Source organism: Oncorhynchus masou, chromosome 30 (assembly GCF_036934945.1).
Source record: "Oncorhynchus masou masou isolate Uvic2021 chromosome 30, UVic_Omas_1.1, whole genome shotgun sequence".
NCBI classification, from domain to species: domain Eukaryota; kingdom Metazoa; phylum Chordata; class Actinopteri; order Salmoniformes; family Salmonidae; genus Oncorhynchus; species Oncorhynchus masou.
In genome coordinates this window covers 63,460,251-63,479,512 of record NC_088241.1, presented here as the reverse complement: position 1 = coordinate 63,479,512, position 19,262 = coordinate 63,460,251, and the positions used below count along the sequence as shown (strand labels likewise).

General features: G+C 43.8%; 1 pseudogene; it reads right to left on the bottom strand.

The window, feature by feature from the left end:
• Nucleotides 1-19,262, bottom strand: part of LOC135522933 (TGF-beta receptor type-1-like) — a 95,045-nt pseudogene that overhangs the window by 30,859 nt on the left and 44,924 nt on the right.

Genomic DNA, 19,262 nt, shown 5'->3' with positions numbered 1-19,262 from the left:
TAATTGAGATCTCCAGATCTCCTGACAGTTCATTTCTAGGGTCAATTTTAGATCAATACTTTTACTAAGAGTATTAGTATATTAGTAATTGACTGACCCGGTCTCTCCAGATCTCCTAACAGTACTATTTTTGGGGTCAATTTTAGATCAATACTTTTACTAAGAGTATTAGTATATTAGTAATTGACTGACCCGGTCTCTCCAGATCTCCTAACAGTACTATTTTTGGGGTCAATTTTAGATCATTGCTATGCATTTTACAGCCATTCCTGAACCTGAGACCAGAACCAGGCTACCAGAGGGCAATACCAAAATACATGGTCTATTGATTCTGTATCCTCACAACAACATCTGCAGAGCTGCGATGATTATATGCCCCAAATATTCAACATTTTGTTGGTGGCAAGAATTCTGTACAATCATTTTTGCTAAAAAAAATAAATAAATCACGACGCCTGGAATCTTGCATCGTTTTATACATCAACTCATACTCCCTGTACCATGGAATCGGCACATCAAAAATCTATTCCCAACTATTTTGCAATATGTATGGCACAGCTGTCAACATCCTGGTCTTCAAATGAAACTGGTAAATGTTCCCATTTATATTCCACCGCCAGCTTTGATCCTTTCTATTGGGCAGGCACGGGAAACAGGAAACGGTTCAGAGTGGAAAAACCCAGCAGCGTTGCAGTTCTTGACACAAAACGGTGCGCCTGGCACCTACTACCATATCCCGTTCAAAGACACTTAAATCTTTCATCTTGTCCATTCCCCCCCTCAATGGCACAAACACAATCCATGTTTCAATCATCTGAAAGCTTAAAAATCCTTCTTCATCCGTTCTCCTCCCTCTCTTCCAAACTGACTGAAGTGGATTTAACAGGTGACATCAATAAGGGATCATAGCTTTCACCTGGATTCACCTGGTCAGTCTATGTCATGGAAAGAGTTCATCATATTTTATAAACCCGTGTATGATTCTACATATCATAAACCCTATTCGCTCTGGACTTGTATCACTAGAGAACGGGGCGGCAGGGTAGCCTAGTGGTTAGAGCGTTGAACTAGTAACCGGAAGGTTGCAAGTTCAAATCCCTGAGCTGACAAGGTACAAATCTGTTGTTCTGCCCCTGAACAGGAAGTTAACCCACTGTTCCTAGGCCATCATTGAAAATAATAATGTGTTCTTAACTGACTTGCCCTAGTTAAAATAAAGGTCAAATAAACAAAAATGTCCGTTAATCCGGATGGGATTAGTTCCCAAGATTCTAAACCATACCAAACCATCTTTGGTATAGTGTCGCCATAGTATTTGAATTGAGGTAAGTTACAATTATTAGAATATTTTATTGATCCGCTGCACGTGCACCCGATACGTTTTAAGCCTGACGGATGAGAACGTTCACTTATCATTCCCCAAACCTTTAGGTCAGTTGGTGAGGAGTCAAAAGTTAATTCAGTTGTGTGTCCTGGGGGAGGGTTAGAATGAACTCGGAATGAAGTTCCCTTTGTCCCGGTCGAGAGGAGGGGATTCTGTTAATAACCAATGAAATGACGTCATGTTACTGTATGTAAACTGTTGCTCGTAGTAACGTGGCAGAGCGCTCCGATAATAAATTCTGTTACCTATTACTGATAAGACTGGTCTCCGTCTATTTTATGCAAACAAGAATCTTACAAATTCTCATAAAATAAATTAAGGGAATTCAATTAATGAAAACACATTGGTATAATTAAATTACAGTAACAATAGGGGGCTAATAACTAGGCAGATGGGGGCTAATAACTAGGCAGATGGGGGCTAATAACTAGGCAGATGGGGGCTAATAACTAGGCAGATGGGGGCTAATAACTAGGCAGATAGGGGCTAATAACTAGGTATATAGGGGCTAATAACTAGGTATATAGGGGCTAATAACTAGGCAGATAGGGGCTAATAACTAGGCAGATAGGGGCTAATAACTAGGTATATTGGGGGCAATAACTAGGTATATTGGGGGCAATAACTAGGTATATTGGGGGTAATAACTAGGTATATTGGGGGGTAATAGTGTACAGTTAGAAGAGAAACTACAGAGGCCTGACAGGGATGATTTAACATCTATTTACAGATTCTGCAGGGGGGGATTGGGATTTCACATACAGTCTCTCCGGAACGCTCTGCTTTACTGAGAAAGTGTTCTGCTCGGAGGCTCCACTAGCTAAATAAACAGTTTTGTTTATTCCCCAAATACTGCACCACTGCCTAGTGGACATGGCCTATAGCGTGTATCCTGAGCAAGAGGGCAAAACCCAATGTACAGAACTGTACAATGAGGAAAGTAGATTCCATGACAGTCTCGACTGTCTTCCCTCCTGTTCTGTGGAGGACAAGACACGTGGCCTAGTTGAATGCGTCATACTGTCAAGTTACTATTTATATTAAAGCTGTGTCTCGTTTTTTGCCTGTATACATCATGTGACTTGGGCTGTCCCCGAGACAACAAAAAAAAAAATCTTGGTCGACAGAGTCATCTGTTCTTTCGACCAATCGATTGGTGAACATTTTAAAACGTGTATTTTTCCCACATATAGACACACCCTGTGTGTTAATAAAAATCAAATCTACGTAGGCCACTGAGCTGGTCTGATGCTTTAAGCACTGCGATTAAAAATTCAGACACACAAATTACTATAGAGGGAGCCAGAGATCAATTTAGCCTAACCAGAAAAAAAAAAAAAAAAAAAAACTCTTCCCGCCCCACCTCCTGCTGCTGGTCATCACAGATTCTGGCGTTAAGCTCCTGAAGTCGCCGGTAATAGGCTACACCAGGGGTCACAGTGGTGGTGAGTTAAGACAACCAGAAATAGTATGTTTCTAACACAGTTTATAACATAGGATTTTATAACATAAATATTATACATGAAACCAAAAAGGAATACTCCATCTCTCAACCAAAAAAAAAGTCCTCAGTCGCTGATTGGTGGGAGTTGCTGTCCCCTCTGACTGATTGGTCAACGTGGCTGTCACTCACCTTGCGTGCCAACGATCTCCATGTGGAGGTGGGCCAGACCGCTGGCGGTGGACAGTGACAGTTTGATCATGCCCTCCACGGTGACTGTGTAGCGGTTCAGATAGTCAAACAGAGAGCCGTGCTCGTGGTAGTCTGACACCAGCCACAGCTGGGTCCATGTCCCGTTATCTGACAGAGAGCAAAGGGTGAGACATGTACAAAGACAAAACAAAAAAAAGTTGAGTAATTGGAATGATGGAGAGAAAAACAGAAGGAGTGGAGAGGTTAATGAACAGAGTGAGTCGGTTGTCCTCAGAGCAACGTGATGTTAACTACAGATAGCCAGAGAGAGCTCAGAGCAGCTGGACAACCATTGACCCGGCTCCATAAAAACAGACACACACACACACACACCCCGAGCAGGGTTTGTGCACGGAGATCATTCAAATATTCATACAAGCCCACACAAGTCCAGACCATACTGCCACGGCAGACCAGAACCCCTACCTGGATCACTGATAGAAGTGTACTACAGACCAGAACCCCTACCTTGATCACTGATAGAAGTGTACTACAGACCAGAACCCCTACCTTGATCACTGATAGAAGGGTACTACAGACCAGAACCCCTACCTTGATCACTGATAGAAGGGTACTACAGACCAGAACCCCTACCTAGATCACTGATAGAAGGGTACTACAGACCAGAACCCCTACCTAGATCACTGATAGAAGGGTACTACAGACCAGAACCCCTACCTAGATCACTGATAGAAGGGTACTACAGACCAGAACCCCTACCTGGATCACTGATAGAAGGGTACTACAGACCAGACACCCTACCTGGATCACTGATAGAAGGGTACTACAGACCAGAAACCCCTACCTGGATCACTGATAGAAGGGTACTACAGACCAGAACCCCTACCTGGATCACTGACAGAAGGGTACTACAGACCAGAACCCCTACCTGGATCACTGATAGAAGGGTACTACAGACCAGAACCCCTACCTGGATCACTGATAGAAGGGTACTACAGACCAGAACCCCTACCTAGATCACTGATAGAAGGGTACTACAGACCAGAACCCCTACCTGGATCACTGATAGAAGGGTACTACAGACCAGAACCCCTACCTGGATCACTGATAGAAGGGTACTACAGACCAGAACCCCTACCTGGATCACTGATAGAAGGGTACTACAGACCAGAACCCCTACCTAGATCACTGATAGAAGGGTACTACAGACCAGAACCCCTACCTGGATCACTGATAGAAGGGTACTACAGACCAGAACACCTACCTAGATCACTGATAGAAGGGTACTACAGACCAGAACCCCTACCTGGATTACTAATAGAAGGGTACTACAGACCAGAACCCCTACCTAGATCACTGATAGAAGGGTACTACAGACCAGAACCCCTACCTAGATCCCTGATAGAAGGGTAAGGAAAAGAGGCCCTAGTCAGTATACGCACCCTTACAAAAGTGATTTGACGCTTTAGAGGTGAGCTGTGATTGTTTGTACCTTTGTTGTCGGCGGCGATGAAGCCCAGGATGTTTTCGTGACGCAGCATGACCGTCTGGTAGATCTCGGCCTCACGGAACCACGAACGTTCCTCACGGGAGGAGAAAATCTTGACCGCCACCTCCTCGCCTCGCCACTTGCCCCGCCACACCTCGCCGAAGCGGCCCTTCCCGATGCTCTCCTGGAGGATGATGGTCCGGGCTATGGTCCTCTGTACCAGTAGGGGCAGACCTGGGAGGAAGTAGAGGAGGAAGGCATTTTAGAAAAACACTTCAAAAGGACCTGGTCTCTCACTGCAATGTACAGTACATAATAACAGTTGCTTAACACTAGCAAAGACTCAATTCAAAGGAAGACATGAAAATTACCTGGACCAAACGACAGTTTAAAAAGTTACAATGAACTGGCTGTGCTATGGCTTTTGAGACAATATAAAAGACATTTAAACCTTAAACCCACTCACTCGCCACCTTAATGTGTACAACATCCAGGCAGACTGTGGATTGAGCTACTTGCCTCGATTAAAAGAGCAAAACATTGAGCTGGGTCATCCTTTTATGATCCTATTGTCACAAAGAAATCCCATTTTAAAAGCCTGAAACAAGGAAACTTAGATAGGGTCGGTGTGTACATCAAATCAAACTTCACTGTGGACTTAGACAGTCTGCCAGATGTGACGGTCTTGGTACCACCAGATGTGACGGTCTTGGTACCACCAGATGTGACGGTCTTGGTACCACCAGATGTGACGGTCTTGGTACCACCAGATGTGACGGTCTTGGTACCACGCAGAATTTTTTTTATTTTTTTTAAATCCACTTTGCCCTATATCAGAAAATCCTACATAAATATTGATTCCCACTTTTCCCAGTAAAATATCCCAGGAACACGATTCTGAATTAAATCCAGGTCTCCTAGATGTGTGGATTTCTATGCCGCTACTGATGGCAAGCTGTTCATTTCTGGTCGGAACGAGATGACAATGTGTCCTGTCCGCTTGCCAGTTCTCACATCACGTTTCCTGGCTAGCAGGGCTGGCATCTGGGGGTGACAGCAGTTTCCAGCAGCTCCAACACCACAACCCTGTCATTAGAGCCCCACACCGCTCCAACACCACCACCCCGTCATTAGAGCCGCACACCGCTTCAACACCACCACCATGTCATTAGAGCCCCACACAGCTCCAACACCACCACCCTGTCATTAGAGCCACGCACAGCTCCAACACCACCACCCTGTCATTAGAGCCCCGCACAGCTCCAACACCACCACCCTGTCATTAGAGCCCCACACAGCTCCAACACCACCACCCTGTCATTAGAGCCACGCACAGCTCCAACACCACCACCCTGTCATTAGAGCCCCACACAGCTCCAACACCACCACCCTGTCATTAGAGCCCCACACAGCTCCAACGCCACCACCCTGTCATTAGAGCCCCACACAGCTCCAACGCCACCACCCTGTCATTAGAGCCCCACACAGCTCCAACACCACCACCCTGTCATTAGAGCCCCGCACAGCTCCAACACCACCACCCTGTCATTAGAGCCCCGCACAGCTCCAACACCACCACCCTGTCATTAGAGCCCCACACAGCTCACCACCACCCTGTCAACACCACCACCCTGTCATTAGAGCCCCACACAGCTCCAACACCACCACCCTGTCATTAGAGCCCCACACAGCTCCAACACCACCCTGTCATTAGAGCCCCACACAGCTCCAACACCACCACCCTGTCATTAGAGCCCCACACAGCTCCAACGCCACCACCCTGTCATTAGAGCCCCACACAGCTCCAACGCCACCACCCTGTCATTAGAGCCCCACACAGCTCCAACGCCACCACCCTGTCATTAGAGCCCCACACAGCTCCAACGCCACCACCCTGTCATTAGACCCCCACACAGCCCCAACACCACCCCATCATTAGAGCCCTGCACAGCTCTGCACCCATTACGCCATGGTTAAGCCTGAGCCCACCTGAGCCAGAGATGGACTGATAAGATAACTGCTGCTTTCACTACACACTCACCTCACAGAGGCAGGGAGAGAGAGTCACTGACTCAGTCTGCCCCACCATGTCACAGCAGGGTGCCTCCCTAAGAGCTGTTCTGAAGCTACACAAACTGGCAGTTATTCACACACTCACACAGAGACGCATGCTGGTAAGTGCACACACACGCACTGAACAATAGTACTCTGATACAATTGCACACACAAAGGGCAAACAAAGAAGAGGCCCAACACAAGAAGCCACACCGTAGCAGATAACACACAAGACACACACCGTGAGGCTGTATCAAACCCGACACACGCCGCGAGGCTGTGTCACAAACACGACACACACCTTTAGGCTGTGTCACTAACCCGACACACACCGCGAGGCTGTGTCACTAACCCGACACACACCGCGAGGCTGTGTCACTAACACGACACACACCGAGGCCGCGAGGCTGTGTCACTAACCCGACACACACCGCGAGGCTGTGTCACAAACCCGACACACACCGCGAGGCTGTGTCACAAACACGACAAACACCGTGAGGCTGTGTCACAAACACGACACACACCTTTAGGCTGTGTCACAAACACGACACACACCTTTAGGCTGTGTCACTACCACGACACACACCGCGAGGCTGTGTCACTAACCCGACACACACCTTTAGGCTGTGTCACAAACACGACACACACCTTTAGGCTGTGTCACAAACACGACACACACCGCGAGGCTGTGTCACTAACACGACACACACCGCGAGGCACAGTTGAACACTCTACACACATTCCCGCCCAAAACCCCACGGCTACTTAACCCACCAGAGCCGGAGCCAGAGGTGGTCATGTCGTAGATGAGGTCTTTGAGAGTGGAACCCACGGTGAGGAAGGGATGATCCATGGTGGGATCCTCCTCGTTGGGCACGCGTTGATGCACACCCACCCGGCTGTGGCAAACGTAGAAGACCAGCACCAGCACGAAGCACAGCACGCACACGGGCCCCGCGATCACTGCCGCCAGAACCACAGGCCCCAGAGGGACCGGCTTCATCGTCGGCACTGTGGGGGGGTGAAAGGGAAGGGAGAGTATTAAAGGATTTTAAAAATAGTTAAGACACAAAAACAAACAAAAAAATCCACTCTGGCCAGACACGCCACAATAGACATTAACTATTCACAGGTGTTCATCTATTTGGCAACTATGAACATAATTGATTCAAATTGTTCCATCTGAATATGTAATTATCAGATGACTCTGGAGATGGTTCCGGGATAAGAGTGGGTGAAAGGGCTGTTGGTTGAGATAGCATGGAGTGAGACCAATTGTACACCCATTAAGTTATGGGTACAAAAGGACAGGTAATCTACAATACCCAGAATACACCAGTGTTCCCCAAAAATGTCTGACCAGTACCTGGTCTTGGCTCTTCGGTCCTTCGGTCGTCGAAAGGCATCCAATATAAATGAACGTTATGAATTGGATGGCTCACACGCTTGTCTATGTCACGAGTCACCGGTTAATAGGCATTCATAAGTCGTTACGGTACAGTACATGGCTAAAGGATGACACGTGGTGACGCGAAGGCTGGCTACATCAATAGTAATGGAAGAGAGAAGCTGCTCACAACCCAAAGCTGCTGGAAAATCTGGTTTTGATCACAAGACTGACAAAGGCTCCAACTGTGTTGGCCACTCAATAGCCTGTACGTGATCACTAACGGTTAGAAAACAAACATGACTCACTAGGGGTGGCCATCTTTTGTAAACATCACTTAGGGAAGCTAGGGAAAAATAAATCAAGTTTGGGGTGCGCTGAAGAAGTGTATTAAAAGTCCTAGAACAGCGCACTCACTCGTCTCGTGGTTCTCAAACCTCTCCTCGGGGGGTCCCCCCAGTCATTCCATGTGTTTGAGAGCTACCATACAGTGTCTTAGTGCAGTGGTTCTCAAACCTCTCCTCGGGGGACCCCCAGATATTCTATGTGTTTGAGAGCTACCATACAGTGTCTTAGTGCAGTGGTTCTCAAACCTCTCCTCGGGGGGACCCCCAGACATTCCATGTGTTTGAGAGCTAGCACACAGTGGCTTAGTGCAGTGGTTCTCAAACCTCTCCTCGTGGTTCTCAAACCTCTCCTCGGGGGGACCTTCCAGATATTCCATGTGTTTGAGAGCTACCATACAGTGTCTTAGTGCAGTGGTTCTCAAACCTCTACCCGGGGCCCTCTGCCATTCCGGATACTTCATCTATTCCACAGCTAGCACACCTGATTCACCTGGTCAACTAATCATCAAGCCTTTGACTAGGTCAATCGAGTGAGCTAGTTCAGAGCTACAACAACATTGTGAAATGTCTGGTGGTCCTTAAGGAGCAGTTTGAGAACCACCGCCTTGTATTAATGTCCCAGGAACAGCGTGCTCCCTAGTACAAGGCTTTTGGCAAACACTTTAAAAAAAAAATAGAATAAAAAGTCAGAGGTGGGCTTACGTTGGTGCAACGGCAGAGAATTTTGGGGAGTTTGTTGAAAACAGGGCCACTGCACTGTGTGGGCAAAAGCCATCTGTTGTCAACAACATTTACATGTCCCTATACAGACAGCAATGCCAGAACTAAATGCTTTGTGTAGCTGGAATATGTTCATTCAAACACCTCCACTAAAAAACGGGTAATCGGCTAACCTAGGTTGATCCTTTAAACAGGGTTTTGGGCCTCCTCCACCTATATAGTGCATTCTCAGTAGGGATGAAGGTTTGAAATAATTTCACTATTCACTATTCGAATAGTATCATTCATTTTTATTGAATATCCAGATATTCAACCCCCGAATATAATGGCAACATGCAACAATTCTTAAGATTTTAATGAACACCAGTTCATATGTAAAGGAAACTCTGTCAATTAAAATACATTCATTAGGCCCTAATCTATGGATTTCACAGGTCTGCCATCTGCCCGGTACGGAATTAATCTGTAAAGAGCACACTTATCCAACGTGCCAGTGGCCATCGAATGTGAGTATTTGCCCACTGAAGAAGTCGGTTACGATGCCGAACTGCAGTCAGGTCAAGACCCTGGTGAGGACGACGAGCACACAGATGAGCTTCCCCGAGACGCTTTCTGACAGTTGGCGAGAAAAAAAAAAAAAAAAAAAAATTGACCGTTTGTGCAAACCTTAGCTATAATAAATCATCCATAAATATCTACAGAAAGAAAGACAGATCCTGCTTCTGTGTCCTGTTTGAGTGTTTGTTAAATAGTCTAATGATTCCGTGAGTACGAAGCCTCAGGCAACCACAACATGCCGGATAAACAATTTCACAAAATGTCTAATCTTTGCTATGCTGTAATAAAGGCTTTAGACTTTTCCTCATTAGACCAGCTTGTCTGGTGTTATTCAGAATTGATTGATTTAGTGCTGTTTACACTATTCCAAATCGTCAGAAAAATATCTATTTATAATAGCCCTCCTATTTTCTTGAACTCTTTCTTATTGTTATTATGATCAACATTATAATAAATCAGTAATATCATAAGAAGGCTTAGAATAGCAGCCTTGTATAACCACCATTGAGCCGGAGGCCTAAAAGCGCATCCTATTTAGTGTTGAAATGTCAACTTAGGCCTATACTTCAATTCTTATATGGGCTACTGAATCAAATCAATCATTTATTTTGTTCATGTCATCGCAGCATAGGAGTCATTCATGATTTGAAATGCAATTAAGCATTTTATATAGTTTCAAAATAAAATAAAGCAACAATTGAATAATAATAATAATAATGTGCATAAAACATGAAAAAAAAAACAGGACTTAGGACTTTTGAAGTGATTTTTTTTTACTTTGTCTCTCCATCACCGTGGAGCTTCTCAAAGCAAAACATTTATAGGCCTACATTTACACGCAGTTCAGGTAGCTTTGGACTATTTCTATGCGTAAAACAGGTGCTTGAACCTAGTTTTGTCCCATGGAAAAAATGTTGTGGCTCTTAATGTTTTCCCTCGTAATCCTGGACTATCGGACCACCATTTTATTACATTTGCAATCGCAACAAATAATCTGCTCAGACCCCAACCAAGGAGAATCAAAAGTCGTGCTAAAAATTCTCAGACGCCCTTCCTGTCACGACCATCACCGAAGGTGGCTCCCCTTCCCGTTCGGGTGGCGCTCAGCGGTCGTCGTCACCGGTCTACTAGCTGCTACCGATCTCTTTTTCCCCTTTTCGTTTTGTTTGGTCTAATTGGTTTCAACTGTTCCTTGTTTGGGGTTTTGGGTTGGGGTTATTTAAGTTCAGTTAGCCCGCCTGTGTTTGTGCGGGCTTGTATGCGTCTGCTTTTTTCTTAACAACACTGTCATCTCAGATTTTCAAAATATGCAGGAGTGTAAGAGTATGCCTGTAATTTATTTCCGATAACTAAATAAAATCATTTACCTTTGAAGAGCTATGTTTTCAGCGTATGTTTTTCCTGAAAGCGGTGTTGTACATTTTGGAGTGTTTGGACTAACTTTTTCCAAATTAACTACATAATATCGCCATGTGTTTGCCGGTGTTTTTTCACCTCTTCATTGATTTGTTCTTGCTTTCCTCTCTGAATGGATTGTTCCGGAATAAATGGTGTTTTCCAAATCTGCCTCTCACAATGCGCAGACACCTTGGGGAAACTCCACACAGCCATCACTCAGAGCTTCAAAAATCCTGCTCTTTTCCTGGATGCATCTTGGTTTTGCCTGAGACTCCACGCACAGAAAATATCTTGGTAGTTCTGGACCACCCAAGGATGTCAAAATATTGAGGACAAAAATGAAATAGCATAGATGTAACCACCTAACTGAGGAACTCAATTTAACCTTGTGCAATACCCTAGATGCAGTTGCACCCCTAAAAACATTTCTCATAAGAAACTAGCTCCCTGGTACACAGAAAATACCCGAGCTCTGAAGCAAACTTCCAGAAAATTGGAACGGAAATGGCGCCAAACCAAACTGGAAGTCTTGCGACTAGCTTGGAAAGACACTACCGTGCAGTATCGAAGAGCCCTCACTGCTGCTCGATCATCCTATTTTTCCAACTTAATTGAGGAAAATAAGAACAATCCAAAATGTATTTTTGATACTGTCGCAAAGCTAACTTAAAAGCAGCATTCCCCAAGAGAGGATGGCTTTCACTTCAGCAGTAATAAATTCATGAACTTCTTTGAGGAAAAGATCATGATCATTAGAAAGCAAATTTCGGACTACTCTTTAAATCTGCATACTCCTCCAAAGCTCAGTTGTCCTGAGTCTGCACAACTCTGCCTGGACCTAGGATCAAGAGAGACACTCAAGTGTTTTAATACTATATCTCTTGACACAATGATGAAAATAATCATGGCCTCTAAACCATCAAGCTGCATACTGGACCCTATTCCAACTAAACTACTGAAAGAGCTGCTTCCTGTGTTTGGCCCTCCTATGTTGAACATAATAAACGGCTCTCTATCCACCGGATGTGTACCAAACTCAATAACAGTGGCAGTGATAAAGCCTCTCTTGAAAAAGCCAAACCTTGACCCAGAAAACTTTAAAACACTAAATCCGCCACTCTTGAACCTTCCATTCCTCTCAAAAAAATTTGGAAAAATCTGTTGTGCAGCAACTCACTGCCTTCCTGAACACAAATGATATATACGAAATGCTTCAGTCGGGTTTTACACCCCATCATAGCACTGAGACTGCACTTGTGAAGGTGGTAAATTACCTTTTAATGGCATGAGACCGAGGCTCTACATCTAGACCTTATTGCTGCTTTTGATATCATCGATCACCACATTCTTTTGGAGAGATTAGAAACCCAAATTGGTCTACACGGACAAGTTCTGGCCTAGTTTAGATCTTATCTGTCGGAAAGATATCAGTTTGTCTCTGTGAATGGTTTGTTCTTTGACAAATCAACTGTAAATTTCGGTGTTCCTCAAGGTTCCGTTTTTGGACCACTATTGTTTTCACTATATATTTTACCTCTTGGGGATGTTATTTGAAAACATAATGTTAACTTTCACTGCTATGTGGATGACACAGAGCTGTACATTTCAAATGAAACATATTGAAGCCCCAAAATTGCCCTCGCTAGAAGCCTGTGTTTCAGACATAAGGAAGTGGATTGCTGCAAACGTTCTACTTTTAAACTCAGACAAAACAGAGATGCTTGTTCTAGGTCCCAATAAACAAAGAGATCTTCTGTTGAATATGACAAGTAATCTTGAAATAAAAATGTGAAGGACCTCGGCATTACTCTGGACCCTGATCTCTCTTTTGACAAACTTATCAAGACTGTTTCAAGGACAGCTCTTTTCCATCTACGTAACACTGCAAAAATCTAAAAAACTTTGTCCAAAAATGATGCAGAAAAATTAATCCATTCTTTTGATACTTCTAGGTCAGACTACGGCAATGCCATACTTTTCGGCTACCCGGATAAGCACTAAACAAACTTATAGAATCCTGATAAAATCCTGACCAGAACCAAAAAAATGTATCATATTACTCCAGTGCTAGCCTCCCTACACTGGTTTCCTGTTTAGGCAAGGGCTGATTTCAAGGTTTTAATGCTAACCTACAAAGCATTACATGGGCTTGCTCCTACCTATCTTTCCGATTTGGTCCTGCCGTACATACCTACACCTACGCTACATTCACAAGACGCAGGCCTCCAAATTGGCCCTAGAATTTCTAAGCAAACAGCTGGAGGCAGGGCTTTCTCCTATAGAGCTCCATTTTTATGGAATTGTCTGCCTACCCATGTGAGAGACGCAGACTCGGTCTCAACCTTTAAGTCTTTACTGAAGACTCATCTCTTCAGTAGGTCCTATGATTGAGTGCAGTCTGGCCCAGGAGTGTGAAGGTGAATGGAAAGGCTCTGGAATAACGAAGCGCCCTTGCTGTCTCTGCCTGACCGGTTCCCCTCTCTCCACTGGGATTCTCTGCCTTTAACCCTATTACAGGGGATGAGTCACTGGCTTACTGGTGCTCTTCCATACTGTCTCGAGGAGGGTTGCGTCACTTGAGTGGGTTGAGTCACTGACGTGATCTTCTTGTCTGGGTTGGCGCCCCCACCCCCTGGGTTGTGCCGTGGCGGAGATCTTTGTGGGCTATACTCGGCCTCGTCTCAGAATGGTAAATTGGTGGTTGAAGATATCCCTCTTGTGGTGTGTGGGCTGTGCTTTGGCAAAGCGGGTGGGGTTATATCCTGCCTGTTTGGCCCTGTCCGTGGGTATCATCAGATGGGGCCACAGTGTCTCCTGACCCCTCCTGTCTCAGACTCCAGTATTTATGCTGCAGTATTTTATGTGTCGGAGGGCTAGAGTTAGTCTGTTATATCTGGAGTACTTCTCCTGTATTATCCGGTGTCCTGTGTGAATTTAAGTATGCTCTCTCTAATTCTCTCTTTCTCTCTCTCTGAGGACCTGAGCCCTAGGACCATTCCTCAGGACTACCTGGCATGATGACTCCTTGCTGTCCCCAGTCCACCTGGCCGTGATGCTGCTCCAGTTTCAACTGTTCTGCCTGCGGCTATGGAACCCTGACCTGTTCACCGGATGTGCTACCTGTCCCAGACCTGCTGTTTTCAACTCTCTAGAGACAGCAGGAGCGGTAGAGATACTCTCAATGATCGGCTATGAAAAGCCAACTGACATTTACTCCGGAGGTGCTGACCTGTTGAACCCTCGACAACTACTGTGATTATTATTATTTGACCATACTGGTCATTTATGAACATTTGAACATCTTGGCCATGTTCTGTTAATCTCCACCTGACATAGCCAGAAGAGGACAGGCCACCCTTCATAGCCTGGTTCCTCTCTAGGTTTCTTCCTAGGTTTTGGCCTTTTTAGGGAGTTTTTCCTAGCCACCGTGCTTCTACAACTGCATTGCTTGCTGTTTGGGGTTTTCGGCTGGGTTTCTGTACAGCACTTTGAGATATCAGCTGATGTAAGAAGGGCTATATAAATATATTTGATTTGATTTTTCCTTTCTCAAGATTGACAGGAGCTCGCCAAACAGAAGACAATGAATAAATGGGCAACTCGTAAATGGAATTAAATAAACCAAGTGTCGCCTAGGTTGTATGCTCTGCAAATAATGTGTCCACTCCTACAATGAAGACTGTAATAATAATAATAATAAATCATAATATATTGAACTCATTAAATTCTTTGGGACTGGGGGGCAGTATTGAGTAGCTTGGATAATAAGGTGCCCAGAGTAAACTGCCTGCTACTCAGGCCCAAAAGTTAGAATATGTATATAATTAGTAGATTTGGATAGAAAACACTCTGAAGTTTCTTAAAACTCTTTGAATGACATCTGAGTATAACAGAAATAACATGAGAAAAAATCCAACAAGGAAGTGGGAAATCTGAGGTTTGTAGTTTTTCAACTCATAGCCTATCGAATATACAGTGTCTGTCGGGTCATATTGCACTTCCTAAGATGTCAACAGTCTTTAGAACTTTGTTTGAGGCTTCTACTGTGAAGGGGGAGAGAATGAGAGCTGTTTCAACCGGGTGTCTGGCAGAGAGCCATGAGGTCAGTCTCGCGCGCGCGCCCGTGAGAGTTAGCTGCATTCCATTGCATTTCTAAAGACAAAGGAATTGTCCGGTTGAAACATTATTGAAAATTTATGATAAAAAGATCCTAAAGATTAATTCTATACATCGTTTGACATGTTTCTACGAACTGTAATATGACTTTTTGGACTTTTCGTCTGAACTTTCGCCTGGACTTGCTGGCGCCTCGTGAGTTTGGATTTGTGAACTAAACGCTCAAACAAAAAGGAGGTATTTGGACATAAATGATGAATTTTATCGAACAAAACAAACATGTATTGTGGAACTGAGATTCCTGGGAGTGCATTCTGATGAAGATCAAAAGGTAAGTGAATATTTATAATGCTATTTCTGACTTTTGTGACATCTCTCCTTATTTGGAAAATGGCTGTATGTTTATCTGTGGCTAGGTTCTGACCTAACATAATCACAAGGTGTGCTTTCGCCGTAAAGCCTTTTTGAAATCTGACACAGCGGTTGCATTAAGAAGAAGTTTATCCATACATAACACTTGTATCTTTTATCAATGTTTATTATGAGTATTTCTGTAATTTGATGTGGCTCTTTGCACTTTCACTGGATGTTTGTTTGAGACAATGCATTTTGGAACATAACACATCAAATTAAAATGAGGTTTTTGGACATAAAGATTAACTTTATCGAACAAAATACACATTTATTGTGTAACATGTCCTGTGAGTGCCATCTGATGAAGATCAAAGGTTAGTGATTAATTTAATCGCCATTTCTGACTTTTGTTAGGGCTCTCCTTGGCTGGAAAATGGCTTCATGGTTTCCTTTTTACATAATCGTTTTGTGTGCTTTTGCCGTAAAGCCTATTTGAAATCGGACACTGTGGCTGGATTTACAAGAAGTTTATCTTTAAAATGGTGTAAAATACTTGTATATGTTTGAGAAATTTTAATTCTGTGATTTCTGTTGTTTTGAATTTGGTGCCCTGCAATTTCACTGGCTGTTGGTCGAGGTGGGACGCACATATCCCAGAGAGGTTTAACATAAATTACAAATTCCCATAACCAAATAAACTTCGTAGATGAGAAATGATGGTAATTATGGATAAATGTACTACTGGTGATACTGGTGTGCCCCCGCGGCCTCCGCAGTGGGCGAGTCCATTCTAGTCGCGGGGGGCACACCCGTATCACCAGTAGTACATTTATCCTTAAATACCATCATTTCTCATCTACAAAGTCCATTCAGAGGCGTGAATGAGACAGCTGTCTCGTGTGCCATAATTTAAAAGAAATATATGTGCCACTGCTCAACTAAAATAATCTAAGTCTACCAACAGCCAAAATCGACCAAACGACTAAATGACGTCAGCCCAACATACATGTGTCACGTAAAGAGAGCAAGGGTTGAGGGAATAGGAAATGTTTATCCTAAACAAATGAGGGATTAACATAACAGAACTTCAGTCAGAAATGCCTGTCATGTTTCAGCAACACGGACAGCACAATACACGTTGTTAATGTTCAGTGGTGGACGCTGCAGCAGGGAGGAGAGAGAGAAAGAACGGGTGCTCGTCACAGTTAATCACTGTATTTCTTTTAACACAGTGCAGCAAGTCCAAGTCCAGCAGAATAAAAATCAATTGCGGGCGGACTCCCTCTAGTCATTTGTGTGTCTTTGTTATTTCATCAAACAGTTGGCTTAAAGCATCAGACAAGCTCATTTAATATAGTTGATTTGATTAAAATACATAGGATGATGTGTCTACTTATGGAAAAATACACGTTTAAACATTTCTACCAATCGATTGGTCGAAAGAACAGTCTGTTGGTCGACAAAGATGTTGTTGTTTTTTGTCAGGGACAGCCCAAGTAATGATCATGCTGTTTAATCAGCTTCTTGATATTTCACACCTGTCAGGTGGATGGATAATCTTGCCAAATGATAAATGCGCACTAACATGGATGTACACACATTTGAGGCAAAAAGTTGAGAAATGAGCTTTTTGTGTGTATGGAAAAATACTGGGATCTTTTATTTCAGCTCATGAAAACATGGGACCAACACTTCACATGTTGCATTTATATTTTTTTTTATTCAGTGTAGTTAGTTAAATAGTTAAACAAAGAGTTCACTGTAAAGACGTGTATTTTTTTATTTTTAAACGTACATTTTTAACCTGCTGTACGAGGGAGAGAGGCTGCTGCAGATGGGCCGCGATGAGATTGGAGCGAGTCGACGGAGGCAGAGAAAGAACCAGTAGCCAAGGCAACTCGGCTATCTGACTTGAAGCAGACACAATGTTATTCATCATCCCATATACAGTAGTGGGGAGAACAAGTATTTGATACACTGCCGATTTTGCAGGTTTTCCTACTTACAAAGCATGTAGAGGTCTGTAATTGTTATCATAGGTACACTTCAACTGTGAGAGACGGAATCTAAAACAAAAAATCCAGAAAATCACATTGTATGATTTTTAAGTAATTCATTTGCATTTTATTGCATGACATAAGTATTTGATCACCTACCAACCAGTAAGAATTCCGGCTCTCACAGACTTGTTAGTTTTTCTTTAAGAAGCCCTCCTGTTCTCCACTCATTACCTGTATTAACTGCACGAGGGCAGTCAGGTCTGGAGTGAACCAAGGGCTGTATCTGTTCTTAGTTCTGCATTTTTTGAACGGAACATGCTTATCTAAGATGGTGAGGAAGTTACTTTTAAAGAATGACCGGGCATCCTCAACTGACGGGATGAGGTCAATATTCTTCCAGGATACCCGGGCCAGGTCGATTAGAAAGGCCTGCTCGCAGAAGTGTTTTAGGGAGCGTTTGACAGTGATGAGGGGTGGTCGTTTGACTGCGGACCCGTAGCGGATACAGGCAATGAGGCAGTGATCGCTGAGATCCTGGTTGAAGACAGCGGAGGTGTATTTGGAGGGCCAGTTGGTCAAGATAACTGGAGAGAGTAATTTTTAAAATTAGTAGTTCGAACCTTTTGGGTATGGACCTGGAAAGTATGACATTACTTTGCAGGCTAACTCCTCCCCCTTTGGCAGTTCTATCTTGACGGAAAATGTTGTAGTTGGGTATGGTAATTTCAGAATTTTTGGTGGCCTTCCTAAGCCAGGATTCAGACACGGCAAGGATATAAGGGTTGGCAGAGTGTGCTAAGGCAGTGAGTAAAACAAACTTCGGGAGGAGGCTTCTGATGTTAACATGAATGAAACCAAGGCTTTTCCGATCACAGAAGTCAACAAATGAGGGTGCCTGGGGACATGCAGGGCCTGGGTTTTAACATGGTATATAATATTCAATTGTTTACGTAGGGCTCCCTTGTGAGAGAGACCCTGGTCTCAATGGTGACTCCCTGCTTAAATAAAGTTAAAATATCTTGAATATAAAATACCTTGAAAAAATACTTTTCCGTGTCAAAATAAACAAAAATAAATAATCACAAGTATTCAAATACCAATGTCAGTTCGGCTATACAAATAACCGTGCATATCCCTAATTCCCAGACAGTTATTTCTGTCATAATTCTAATAGTATGAATTCTGTGCAGAGGGCAGTTGTAAAAGATTTTTGATGGCGTCGTCGTCGTGCTGGTAGTTCGGAATGGCCAGACAGAAGGGTGGTATGATTATTATAATTGCTAGGTAAGGCTACTCAAGATTGGCAAGGAAAATAACATACATAATAAGGGGTGTGTGTGTGTGTGTGTGTGTGTGTGTGTGTGTGTGTGTGTGTGTGTGTGTGTGTGTGTGTGTGTGATGTTGTGGTGTGAGATGGGGGGGGGTCTTACAGTCTTATAGGACGGTTAATATATCTGCCTCCCAACTGAACAACACAATTGACCCGTGGCTTGAATACAAAGTGTATCTATAATCAAATGAATCAACCTTGAACGTGAACATTCGTGACAAAATAATCTCAATATTTATAGATACACCAATCAGGGGTAAGGATGCAGAGATACAAATTAGTCCAGTAATAGAGCAGTTAGGTAACCACACAGCACCTCACTCAAACTGCAATGAATATCAATCCAATCTGTTGTTTCTATCCTTGATGAATTGCCATAGATAGCAGTCCACTCCTGATAACTGCAACAACTTAGCTGGATCACAATACAAAAGATGCATTTGTACTGGGACTGGCTAACTGCACTACGT